Genomic DNA, 13,693 nt, shown 5'->3' with positions numbered 1-13,693 from the left:
CGGCATGGCAGCAAGTCGATGATGAGTTGAAACGAAGTCGGGCTGCAACAGGGAGGGAGTCGATAAATGGCAAGCCGGCGGATGATAACCGAGACGTGCCTGTTGGCATGGCCTTGCTGCTCTCATCGTGTAGTTGGGGCAACTTCGACTCGATGCCTCCCACATCTCCGCCGGCTGGGAGGAAGGTTTCTCTTTTTTTTTGAGCACTTCATCCTTGGCTAATGAAGAAGCAGCCCAGCTCTAATTACAATTAGACCAAAACATGCTCCTGGAAACTCCCCCAGCTAGATCCAGCCTGTGCTTCACAAGACGGGAAGTTTCCACCAAACTCGAAGGTGACCCCCATGACCCCCAGCGCCTTTCCCTGGAATAGAAAGAGGACGCCGCAACGCCAGCGAGGATGCTCCAGCGCATCAGCAAACTTGCGCAACGGGCGCTCTGAAGAGCAGCAGCTCAATCAGAGCGGCAGGGGTGTGAACTCTGCTTTTTCGATCCAGCCGAGCCCACGGTGCCGGCGAGAGCCTGGGTATCGAGCACATCACTGCGGCAGCTCAAGGTTTTCGCTGCCTTCTGCATCCCTGTCAGCAATTGCATCGCTAGCTGGGCGACTGGAAAACCGAATTAGAGCCAGGGGACTGCCAAGATGCGTGAGGATTCACGTCAGCTTTCACAGTCGGACCTTTCTGCACATGACAAGCAGGAAAGAGGTGCCAGAAAGGCCAGCAATACAACAAAGATGTTGGTATGCAAGCACGTTTCCCCTCCGTACCTGAGGGAACGGCCTCCTGAAGGCACATTTGAATTACTTGAGCTGAATTGCATCCTATTTGGGTAACTTCTTTAGGCAGACACTTAGCAGCAATCCTAACACCAACCTCCCAAGGAGTGTTATGGCAAGGGCTCCTCGGAGTTTGACATCTTGATAAATGCAGCTAGAAGCTGGCAGGCTTGGTTAAAGCGTTTTTTTGGTGGTTTGGGTTTTGGTTTTTGGGGTTTCCCCCCTCCCCAAATATTAGTGGTTTCCATTTTAGTTGAGTCAGTAATTAAGCTGTCTCCACATTATTTGGCTTGCAGAGTAACTCGTAACTGTTATTTCTGGCAGAGCTAAGCACGGTCTTGACCCATTTTCTACCGGGTAAGTCAGACGACAGTAGCTGATCTTCAGAAACGTAGCACCTCTTGCTTTCCAGCTTGACAGAAGCTTCCCCAGCCCCAGCCACCACCCTCCCCGATGTCGAGTGGCACATCTCCGCTTCACACGTACGTCAGTGACTCATTTCCCAACAAATGTCATCTCTTTCCAGACTATCTGGGTTTGGTTGCCACAGCGTATATGACATTTGTCTCCACTGTTTTCCACCTTTTCAAAGCAACATTTACAGATCTTGTGCTTGCAGTAGCTTGACGTTTCCCGTCTGACCGAGTAACATGAAGTTTTACCCAACTCTAACTGCAAAGTTCACCAACCACACAGGAGGTCCAGCTCCCCACCGTAAAGCAGGGTCTCACCTGATGAGGTCCAGTCTCATCAAGTAACCCGAAGGTGACAGAAGCGAGTTGAAGGGTTTGCAAATCCCAGGACCCGCTTTTCCAAGCGGGAATCGCACACAGAACGTGCAGCCTGGTGCCTTCACAGCCTGGGATGAGCTGCCCAGAGGACGGGACGCCGGCAAGGCAGGACGAGCAGCTGAAGGGACTGGGAGACGAGCCACGGTCCTGCTCTGAAGTGAGGAGCTCCAGAGAAGCCTCCAGAGCACCAGTCCTTGTCGTGCACAGCTGCCTACGCCAAGATCTGCTCCAAAGAGCCGGTGCTGTCTAAGGAACGTGGTCAAGGGGAAAGGACGTGCCCAGCTCCCTTTAAGAGCCCCACTAGCCCCACGCAGCCGGCACTTCTGCCTGCCACATCGACCCGTGTCGCTCCAAGTCCTAGGCCTGCTGGCAGCAAGTCGAAGTACCTGTAAGTGCAGTCTGGAGCACCAAAACACGTTACTTTTGGAGAGCCACGTGGTGGGGCAGGAGAGGGAGCGATGGTCCCAGCCACAGAGAGGCACAGATGAACGCTTGCCATCCTGCCAGGGCTGCTGTCGAGGGTCACGGGGGTCTGCGAGGGGTGGGAGGCTACCCGGCTATTAAAAGTGGGTTGGGAAGGAGAAGGATGAGATACATGGGAAGCGGCTGTGGGGATGGGATTATGCATGGTGAGCCGGGTATCACACCTCCCAGGACATCTGGGCCACATCTGGCCGTGGCTGCTGGAGGGACCACCGTGTGCCGGCCCCATCCACCCTCCCCTCCCAGGTGGGCAGCAACACATCGCACCCAGCTACTGGGGGACGATGTTTCTGGCTGGGGTCCCAGCCCCAGGGCACAGCACACTCGAGCATACCGCTTCTGCCACGAGGCACTTCGTACCCTAACATACCAGGAACTGACCCAAACTTGGCCATCACAGCCTTCACCTTACCCCCACGGTCGTTACTTTCATTAATGCTCACTTAATGTTTCAGGGCCTTTCCTTATGCTCTTTTTGCCAGGTGTCTCCCCACCTCTTCTCCTTGGGGAAGATGCTTTCCCCACATTTCACCCGCGAGCCACCACAGCAGTAGTTATATTAACATTAAAAAAAAAAGCAAGCCAAGAGCAACTTTTCTCTAGCAGCAAGTAGAAGTGCGCATGGTAAGGAGGGGAAATCCAGGTCTCCACCGAGAAGGAAGCACATTACTGCAATACGAGTGTCTTTTGGGGAGATGAGGAGCCCTCCCACCCCCTGGAAAGCCCCTTCTCAACCGTTTCTCTTGGACCCAGCACCCCTGAATCAGCACTTCAGACATCAGAGCCTTGTGCCAGCTGCTGAGCCAACGCGGCTACCCAGAGATGCTCTCAACAGAGAAGGAGAAACTGGAGCCCAACTTCTGCAAAGGACGTAAATCTCGCCAGCCAGAAGAATCGATACTGAAAGGAGTTGTCTCGCAGCTAAAATCATCCAACATTGCTTCAGGGTTGGGGGGATAAAAGAAAGGCTGGCCGAGCTCACGCGTCGTGCTCAAGGCTGGGAGGTCAGCGAGCTCTCGCCTGCCGGGTGGAAACGGGAGGCAGATGAAAGGGCAGCGCGCACAGAGAGAAGAAAGGCTTCGGGAGGTACTGGAAACTGAAACCAAGAAGCACAAACCCATAGAAACCATGAAATCTGCTTTGATCTTTCCTCCGCTTTTATCTTGGTTGTTGATGACGAAACACACCCTGAAAATTAATAAGGCCTAAAAAGTGGCATCTGTCACAAGGCACAGCCTTGGGTCGGGTCCGGGACGGCCCTGAAGGTAGTTGTGCATCCCCCCTCCTTTTGACAGCCCACCTTCCCGCGGCTCGGGTGGCTGCCTCTTGCAAGCACAGGCTAGAGCATCTCCTGCCTTGAGGCTTTGTTGTGCGAGAAAGGTTTTTTCCAACCCAGACCTGAAGCTTCCCCCCTCGCTAGCCGTGCGCAAACGGAAAACAGGGGAAAAGCAGTTTTTCCCCAACCAGACTGATTTTTCAGGGGTACGCACCAAGGAAGCTGATCTAGGGAGGAAAGCTCCCTGCTTGATCTCAGCCTGCAGAAGAGAGGTATTCCAGTTAACTTTTTCTCCCGCAGTCCCTTTCGCAGTGCTCCAGAAAGGATTCGTTACTGCTCTCCTCCTCCTTCCGTGCTCCTCAGCACGGTGATTTATTCCCTGAAGCTCAGAAAGGACCACTGCGGTCTCGTCTACATCGGCAAGTCGTCGTGACCAGCACGACACCTGCAAAGCATTGACCAGCCTGAAGACCGGGCAGCACCCAGACTCTACGCACACCTCAGGGGCTTCTTCATTTTCATTCCTGGCTCAGCCTAGCCCAGTCCCGTAGCCCAAACACCCACCGGGGGCTGGCCCTCCTCCGGTGTGCTTCGTCGGCCTATTCAGTTTCACCAGAAGAGAACCGAGTTCATGCCCTTGAGGACCGCTCCGTAGGATGGAGCGCAGCACTGTAAGTGGGGATGCTGGGGATGTTTGGTCCAAAAACCACCTCCCCACCCCAAACAAAAACCCCCCACCCACCCAACTCTAGCGATCCAGACCGAAACACCAACGTAAATGTCCCCTGAGATCGGTTCAGCCCAAACTGCTTCTGCATTCCGGAGCGTGTGGCACCAGCAAAAAGGGAGAGGGGAGCACGTTTTCTCTGTGCCCTGGATGCGGTGGAAGAGATGGGGGGGGACATTAGCAAGCTAAATAATGGCACGGGTGGTACAAGAAGCTACACAGCTATTTGCCACAGCCCTGTAGGAGAACTCAGCTGTCCCTCCTGCCAATTGCCCCGTTAATCCCACATCTGAACACAACTATATTTTTACAACAGACAGGAAGAGGCGCTACTATTCGGAGTATGAAAAGCCCGCCATGTACAAAGGACCAGATTAGCTTCTGGGGAAAGGCAAAGCGACCAGGTGTGAAATACCTGGCGGCAAGACCATGCACGTCTTGGCTGTGTAGAGGAAAAAAAAAATCAGACAGGTTGTGGTAACAGACACCCCCTCCCCAATTTTGTCCCTACAGCAAAGCAGCTTTACAGGCTGCTCACTGAAGAGCATCACATAAGGCACGTTCTGGGTTTTTTGAGGTTCATTCCCACCTGAGAAATGCATGCAAATAAAGGAGAACCCGACGTCTTGTCATGCGGTTTTGCCCTAAACTTCTGCAAGACACAGTCCATGGTGAATCGAGACGTTTCCTCCGAGTCAGCGCAGGCGTCTGCGCGTACGAGAAGATGGTGGCTTGCACAGCACTGGAGAACCTGAGGCCGTGAAGGGTCAGCCATCACCACAACAGCTTAAAAATGATCCAAGGGCGATTTTCAAAACCTACATGGACACACAACATCTTCGCGTTTTGGGGTATATAACCACCGCAGTGGGCTCAGACCCACCGCCTAACAGGAACACCTCCTAGCCCCAGCCCCTGCCTACGGAACAGGCAGAAGGCATCTGCGTTGGGAAGTCACGGTGTCGGCAGGAGCCGGAGAAACCGGTCAGACCTTCAAAGTGGAGGGGCAGGGGGGCTGCCCGCGGGGGCTGTCGGAGCAGAAGACGTGCCCTTCGGATGCGCCAGCCCTCGGCAGGCTGAAACACACGGACGGACGGCGCCGACACCGTAACGAGAATTTTCCGAGAAGGTCTGTGTTTACGGCTGAACACGCACCGTGTTGTGAAATGAAGATGCCGATCGGGTCAGTACAAAGTCAAAAGGTTCTCTAGCGGTTCGGTGATAGAAAGCCAAAAGCTTCAGTGACTGCTGAGCATCGCGGATGAAACCCTTGGGTTGTATGTCCTGTGCACAATTACAGCCCTCCTGCCTGCCTGCAGACTCCACGAGGCATCTAGACGTGGTGTGTGTCTCCGCTCTGATAAAGCCATCCCTACAAAACTGTCAAAACACACACTTGTAAAGGTCTGGAGGCAGAGGCAAGTACCAAACACGACACCGTTTGAAATACCTCTTCTGACTACGTGGATACTTGCTCAGGTTATTTTCCAGGGCCCAGAAGGGGGGGGGGAAAAAAAGGCACCTTGAAATACCTTTATCAAACAAGTGGTCCTGCTATTCGGTCGCTTGAACCTGTCCAGGTTTTGCCCAAAGCAAGGAGCAAGGCAGCCCATCAGCAAGCCACCTGCTGCAGGCTGGATTGGAGAAAAAAAAACAGAACACAAAAATAAATGATAGAAAGCGCAGCCGGCGGGCGAGCGTGCGTGCCCCGACAGCTCCTGGTGCCGCCGGGCGTAACGGGGATGCTGGCACCCGCTTTGCAGAGAGGCTCCCAACTGGGGAAAAATCCTTTCTTGAGGGAAAAAAAAAAGAATTACAAAAAAAAAAAAATATTCAGTCGCACTGGCATCCTACCTGGGGGAACATCAGTAGAAGCCTGACATAACTGATATCTGCGGGAAACTTGCCGTCCCCTGTTTCAATACATATTTGACCTTTTTCTTTCCTGCCCTTAGTGTGCTGGTCCCCGCTGGCGGTGCACAGATGGCTTGGAAGAAAACTCCAAACAATATCCTGTATAAAACCTGGGTTCTTTAACACATCAACTACTTTGACAAACACAAAAAAGTTCTTTTTTTTTTCTTTAGTGTCTCTTTTCCCTTGTTCGAACAGCAATACGAAGAGCTGTAACATCTGTGCTTCAAATTAGAGAAATCTCACAGGCGAGGAGGGCTGTGACACGATCCAAGCTGACCCTCCCCAGATTTATCTGATTATCGTCCTGTATTAAAGAGCATTTTCCAATCAAGTGAGGTCATCTGTTGCATGTTCTTCTGGTAGCAGACAAAGGGGATTGGTACTCAAATCGAGTTTGGCATTGCGTTTCAGGTCTGCATTTCAGATTTGTACTCTGGAGAGGATTACTATTGCGAGCAGGTGGGTTGGAATCAAGTTCTTATTTCTTTTCTCTGGGGACTGCTTGGTCATCTTTATATACTTTATTCCCATGAGTTGCTGCTTACACTCCATTCTCACCTCTGAAGTTGTGACTTTACTTTTAAATGGCAAAATAAATCAAGAAACGGTAACTCGGCTCTCCGCGTTACGCCCTGTCGCCCCAAAGTATTTGTACAATCGCAGGTAAGGACCACTACGGCGGCCTGGGGATTTACGGGTCTGAATTTCAGCTGACCAAATCCAGCCTCCTGTCTGACGAAGGGGCTGCCGGACAGAGCGAGAGCCCCCCTTGTGCCCACCCCGGACAACCGGGTCTCCCCCCAAGGCTCCCCCTTCGCCGAGAGGGACGGCAGCCCAGCGGGGCGAGCACCCAGGCTGCGCTCCCCGGAACCGCTGGGTCGGAGCAGGAGGGTCTGAAGGCTGGGAAGGGGTTTTCCTCCCCTGGACAGGGGATTGTCTTCTCGGCGGTGCTTGCTGTGGGCATTTGAGTGGATGTCGGTGGTCTGGGTGGCAGGCAAAGTGGGTATTTCACCAGGGGTTTTGGCTGTCGGGAGGCGGAGGCGGTGTACGAGGGAAGCTCTTGGAAAGGCGTTCGCCCAACATAACACATCCACGCAACAAAGCACCTTAGCACAACGAAATGAGGGACTTTCCTTCTGCCTCCCAGTAAGGGACTGGGGGCAGGTTAAATGCCCGCATCGTGTAGGTACAGGATTCAGCTTGCCAGGGCAGAAGTCAGCTCTGTCCAAAACAAACCAAAACGAGCAGCTAGCTTCTCACTTTGCAGGGACACCACAGCATTCATGCCCAGCAAGTCAGAAAAAAACCCCTTCTCCTTTAGTTTGAGCCATATTTGCTGTTTTATTCCATTGCACTGACCTTAAGGCACAGCTGTTGTAGCTAAACGGTGCGTGCAACACACAATACCCAGAATATTTATTTTTTTTTTCCCTTCTTGTAGGAAGACCTTTAATCTGGTCTGAGGAACGACCCCGAGAACGGCCGTACCGGGGGAGATGGGCAGCCCGGTAACTCAGCGCGGGCAGGGTCCAGCGGTGGGTGCCCAGGCAGGGCTGGATGTGCCGACAAACACCCACCCAAACGGCCCCCCGAGCCCTTTCCATCGCCCGCACCCAGCAGCTCCGGGCAGAGCTGGTGCAAAGCGGGGCTCAGCACCACTAGAGAGCGGCAGACACCAGCGCCGCGGAGGGCAGCGGAGCAAGGAAGGATGGGGTGGGAAGGGAGACCTCCACACAGCCCGGGATCTACCCAAGCATCCAGGTCGAAGATCACACTCAAAGCTGACCAACCGTACACAAAAAAAATTTCACATCTTTGTCGGTGTTAGACGTGCCTGCTCTCATCACAGAGGGGGTTTTTCCCACTGTCCCCCCTAAGAAAGGCAATTTTCAGAAGTATTTCTGAACTACCAGCTTTCAATTTTGTTTGTCATTTCTGTTAGCGACTGCGGTGAAATAAAACCGGAGCTGGCCAGTGCTACGGCCTTCCTTTTTGAAAGGGTGGTTAGGCGTTGGAACAGGCTGCCCAGGGAGGTGGTGGGATCCCCATCCCTGGAGGGGTTTAAGGAAAGCCTGGAGCTGGCACTCAGTGCCGTGGTCTAGCTGACATGGGGGTGTTAGGGCAAAGGTTGGACTCGATGATCCCAGAGGTCTCTTCCAACCAAACCGATTCGGGCATTCTGGGATCAGACCTGAGCACAGGTGGGTGCTGCACAGAGAGCGGGGTGCCCCGAGGAATGGGCATGGAGATGGGATGTACCCGAGAAGGACCAAGTGACCCGGCATCGGGATGGGAATGAACAGAGGAAACTCAGGCTTGGGGAAGGAAAAAGAGAAGGCAAGAGATGAGAGGAGAGCTTCCTCCTCTCAGAGAACACACAGGGTGGTTGTGCTCTTTGCTCAATTCCCAGGCAAAAGCAGTAGCAACCTGTGGAACTGGCTTGTCTTGATGTTCTGCAGCAGGGCACAGTTTAGGGTAGGTTTTTGGGTGGGGAGAGGCACAGAGGCATCCTGGAAATCTAGAAATGCAGGTTAGACCCTACAGACCCTGCAGCAAGGGTCGAGGAAGACTGATGGATAGAGCGGTGATCACCCTGGAGGATGAGGAGGAGAAGGAGACGTAGCCAGAAAGCCTTCCTTCTCCTACACTGCTGGGGACTGGCTGAAGTCTGCGGCATGGGGAAGGAAAACAGCCTGCGGCCACCGTACCGCCCCGGAGAGACGGAGCAGTCCCAACGGGACAGCATGGACAGGACCGTCGGTGGGTGGTGAGAGGAGGCTGGAGAGCAAACCCCCAGAAATGGAGGAAGCACACAGCATGGTGCTGCTCCAGAGCCACCGCAGGCAGTTGGACAACACCTCCCATGCCTGGTGAGGGAAAGCTTGCGGAGCCCCGGGGAGGGCAGAAGGAAGGGGACACTGCCGTCCGGCTCCAGCATCACCGACGCACCCCCGGTGCGCTCCGAGGTGCCCCCCGGTTACGGCGAACGGAGGCAAGCCCGGGTGAGCAAACTCGAGCTGCCTGCGGCTGGGTGGGCAAAGTGCTGCCGTGACGGAAAACGCAGAGGCAGGAGGGCACCGGGGCATCACGCAGGCCGGGAGGTTTTGTGCTGTTCCTCAAAAGCTGGCATCACCCTCCAGACAACCCCTGCGTGTGGGGCACAGCAGGCTCAGGGGTGACACGGATGTCTGGTCCTGCCCCCGCCCCGAGCAGAACCAGGCAGGGGCTGCCGTGTGTCAGCCCGAGCAGCTGGGTACGGGGCTGGCTGCCCCGCTTTGGGCTCTAAAGCCTGGCCTTTCCTTCGCAGACACCACAGGACCCTTCTGTCCAAAGGCACCTGGAAACCTTAGCGGGTAAAACTGCCGCGGCACATCTGCCTGACTTTGCAAGCAGCCTAAAAATACCGGAGTCATTTCCGAGTTAACCAAAACACACATTTCTTGTGCCCATGGCCTGAAAGAGTATCAGCGTAGCTACACGTCCTAACTAGGGCCAGCGTGGCTGAGGAGCATCCCCTGCGAAGGACTCCCACCGCTGAACTGTGCTGGGACACTGGACACTACAAGCGTGCCAGCACTGAAGGACACTCAGCTAGGAAAGTGTCACTCCTGGGTTTCCGAGCCCAGAGGGATCGAGTATTAACATATCTAGACTTTCGCTAGAAGCACGCAGATGCAAGTTTCCGTGCAGTGCCTTTTTAGTATGGGTATACTATCGCTTTCCAGCTAGGAAGCTTGTAGGTTAAGTAGTCTGAAGCCGAGACATGAGCATTACTGTTCAGCTGCACAGCTGGAAACAGCTGGAACCTGCCACAGGCAGCCGGTGGGCTGCACATAAAAGTAGAGAAATCCTGGAACGGCTGCGGCTTCCCGGCGCGGAGGAGCAGAGCGCAGGCTGCCCGCTCCCATCGCTTGCGTACCCGATCTCCCCGCCGTTGTGTTTAAGGGCCGGGACGGCACACCTGTGGGATCTTTCTTTTCTTGAATCTCAAAGAGGAGCAACGGTGGGATCAAGGTTTAGGGAAGCTCGAGGTGAACTTCTTTCCTGATTTCTCCCGGGCTTTTGCTTGCAAGGGAGTTGTGTCCCACAGGCACGCACCCCCCAAGACAACGTTGGACACTTGTTTGCCAAAAAGCCTGCAGTGTAGGACTTCCAGAGATGAAAGATAAAGGAGGGGGAAACCGAGGAACGGCACCGTTACCCTAACGCCTAGGTAAGCCTGCGAACCTTACAGGAAACTACCGAGTTACTCCAAAGTCTTCCACTCCAACAGTTACGGAGAGCTGCCCCTGTAAAGTACACGGCACAGCCAGTGAACATGACACACGATGACCTGTTTGCTTTTGCACACTATTTCTTGGTCCTGTGAGTCAGTACTTCCCAGTAAGCGATACAGGCGTCAGTTGACCGAGTAAACGACACAGGTCAGCAGAAACACAAAATCCCCCTGTAATACCGAAGTACACGTAGGCACGGTACCCGGTTCTCTGCGGGCAGCGGCCGGAGGGCGATACAGGAGCCGGGGCAGCGTTTTCCCCAGGGTTTGTGCAAACTGCCAGCTGGGAAGCATTCGGTCCCGAGTCCGGGGTGGTACAACCAGCCTGTCTTACGGTGATGTCCGAGCCTTGCTTGGGCCTGGTTTTTCCTGTGTGCCGGCACAACTGGTTATCACCCGAGCTGGAGGGGAGCGATACAAGGAAAGCCACGGGGCTGGAAGGCATTCAGCTGCGTCCCGGAGAGCCGCATGACTTGGCAGGGAGGATGGGTAAAACACGTTTCCACGCCAACATCTTCAAAAGCCGGGATTTTTAATACATTGGAAATAATAGCCGACACAAACTAATAGGTAAAAGTTGCTTAAGTCTATCGCACAGTAAGCTTTATCTGCTTCAACGCTCATCCAGGATTTGTAGGCAACTGCACCGGACCCTCCCAGCTGCCTGTCACGCTAAAGCAAACGACGTTCATCTGCCCAGAGCTCAAAGGCAAGGGACTGGGAGACCACGCAAGGCAGCGGGCAGCATCACAGCAGCTTGATTCACAGCGGATTTACACCGAGCCCTGCCTCGCCCCAAGTGTTTTCTGTACTCGAGTTGAATCAGCCTGTGGAAGTGCTTAAAGGTCACGGTGCTAAATGCCATCCGAATATTTGTGCTACTCGGAGGACTCCTCCCTGTATCAGCCCTAGGACTGTGCCTCCCCTGCTGCATCCCGCCTCCGCCACCACCACGGGTGTTTCATGGTGCCCCGGAGGCGACAGCCCCTTCGGCAGCTCTCGCACAGCTCCAAGGTGAGATGGCCGTGTCCCGTCCCCGTCGCCGGCCCGGCATCGCTCCCTCGTCAGCCTCCCCGAGGTCCCCTCGGGTGGGTGGGCAGGAGGCCCAGCCTGCCCCCCTCCCTCGCCTTCGCACCGGGGCACACCCAGGCGAAGACCCAAAGCCCGACTACATCTCTGTGTCACGCTCCCACTCTGTCACTGGTTCCACCTCGCCACAGCTAACGCCACAGCTATTTGCCCTACCCAGCTGATGTTTCCCCAGTTTCTGAGATATTTTCTGAATTGCTGGAGCTATCAGGGTGTTTGCATAAATAGCAGCACACTCACACCTTCCTTCCCCTGCCTCTCCTGAGCTTAGTCACCGTTTTGCCCAACCTCAGGCTAACCCGCAAGCAGGGAGCCCACATTTCTACCACACCTACGGAAAAACCTTACTCCGTGCCACTCGTAAGCGCTTGCATTTCAGGGTCGCGACCGAAGCCCATCACACGTCTGCTTCTGTCCGATCAAGCCTGGGGGACATCAGGAGGCCCTTTGCCAACACACAAGATCTGAAAGGCGGAGGAAATGATTCAAGCTCATTCTTCATCCCCGTGCCACCCACCCCACGCAGCGGCAGTCACTCGCAGGACACGCAGCGAGTGCCCCACGCCTCCGTAACTGGGGGCGCACCAACACGGCCCCTCCAAAGCTGGGTTTAAAGAGTCACAAGTCACACGGCCATCAGCATCGGGCCAGGCGGCGTTATTCTAACAGGAAAAGGGGACATTTTGGTCAGGGGCTGGTGCTGCCCGAACCCCACCGTGCTGGTGCTGAGCACGGTCCCCGGCGGAGGCACAGCAACCCGGCCCAACACGCCGCTGCAGGACAGGACCTCTTCCCTCCGAACACTCTCTCCAGCCCCTTGGGGTTCAACCATCGCCCCAGCTCCTGCCCCGTTAAGGCAGCGACGCCGGACTCGGGATGCTCACTTCACCGAGATCCACACGGTGATTTGCCTCCAGCTTGCGCTGGTTTAAGCAAAACCTGAGCCGTGTACCGTTTTTACCCCAAACATACCGCATTGCTGTCAAAAGCCTCTTCCCCGCCTGGCGCTGCAAACGCGCTACGGGAATTTCCACCTTCTCCGCAACGCCTTGCAGCAGTTCACGGGAAGCAAGGGACCCTTTTAAGTCTTTACTTAAAGAATTAAGCGAATTTATTTGCTATCAGCAAAATCCCTGCTCCTCATCAGAGCCTCAGATTATTTTCACTACTGAGGTAGGGTCGCTTTCCCCGAGGGACCGGCTCACCTGCTGTTTTTTTTGGCATCCCGGCCGTTCACACCGGCGTTGAAGCGCCGGGAGGGAGTTGCGGTTTCGTCTAGAAGGAGCAGCAAAGGAAAGCCACGTCTGCTCCTGCCTTTTCCCTCTGGAAGGAGCCTGGGACCTGTCGGCAGCTTTGTACACATCACCCCGCTTCCAGAGCTCATGTGTTCACCAGCAATATTAGCATGTTTGGGATGTTACTTCGTATTACGGGCACTTAAAATGGAAATAAAAACAGTCTGAAACATCTGTTCTGCGGTTGCAGTTTTCACCGAGAAAGACAGGTTGGTTCAAAGACACAACGGGAAAGTTTTGTGTGGAGAAAGTAGGATCCTGGGGCAATAACGGCAGAAGACCGATTTTCCAAATACAGAAATTCTTTCTTCAACCGCCCCCCGGCGCCCGGCCGCGGGGCAGCAAGTCTTCTCCTCGCTTGCTGCCCCATGTAAACATTCCCGGCCCTCCGAAGCCGACATCGCAAGCCCCTCGCGTGCTTTGCAGCGACTCGGAGGGAGGAACCCTGCTTGTCCCTGAGCTCCCCAGCTCCCAACACTTGGTTGGAAAAGCCACAGAGAGTTGGGGAGCGCTTTCCCTTCCCCACAGCCAACAGGAGGGTGAAACCGGTTTCGGAGGCCGTGCTCTTGGGGGACCTTCTGCTCCCCGGGGCAGAAGGGGGGTGTCGGTGACCCCCGGGGCAGAAGGGGGGTGTCGGTGACCCCGCGGCAGTGCCCTGCACTACTCTTTCCTGGACCATCGCATCCCATGGGACAGGGACGGCGTTTGCAGGCAAGGTAACGTGAGAGCCCAACGGAGGAGCCCACTCTCCCATCACTGGTTTGGTTGGGTTTTTAAGTTCCGGGTGAAAAAAACCCTTAGCACGAGTCCCTCATTGCATCTGTTCCTCAGTCTTAAAAGCCCGACTCTACCCCGGCTCTTTCCCAGCTCCTCCTTTCGGATGCTCCGCACCTCCACCGACAGCATGTTACTCGCTGGCTGTCGGGGAATGGAGAGCAACTACCCAACTCTAGAAAGTTTAGGACTTCTCAGAGGAGCAGGTCGAGTTCATGGGTTATTATTTTATTGAGATGAAGTTTCAAGCCCTTGAAACAGTCATGGTTCCTCTAGGAAGCTTTTAA

Source organism: Cariama cristata, unplaced genomic scaffold (genome assembly GCF_000690535.1).
Source record: "Cariama cristata isolate BGI_N322 unplaced genomic scaffold, ASM69053v1 scaffold10775, whole genome shotgun sequence".
Taxonomy (NCBI): Eukaryota; Metazoa; Chordata; class Aves; order Cariamiformes; family Cariamidae; genus Cariama; species Cariama cristata.
This window is presented reverse-complemented; position numbering follows the sequence as displayed.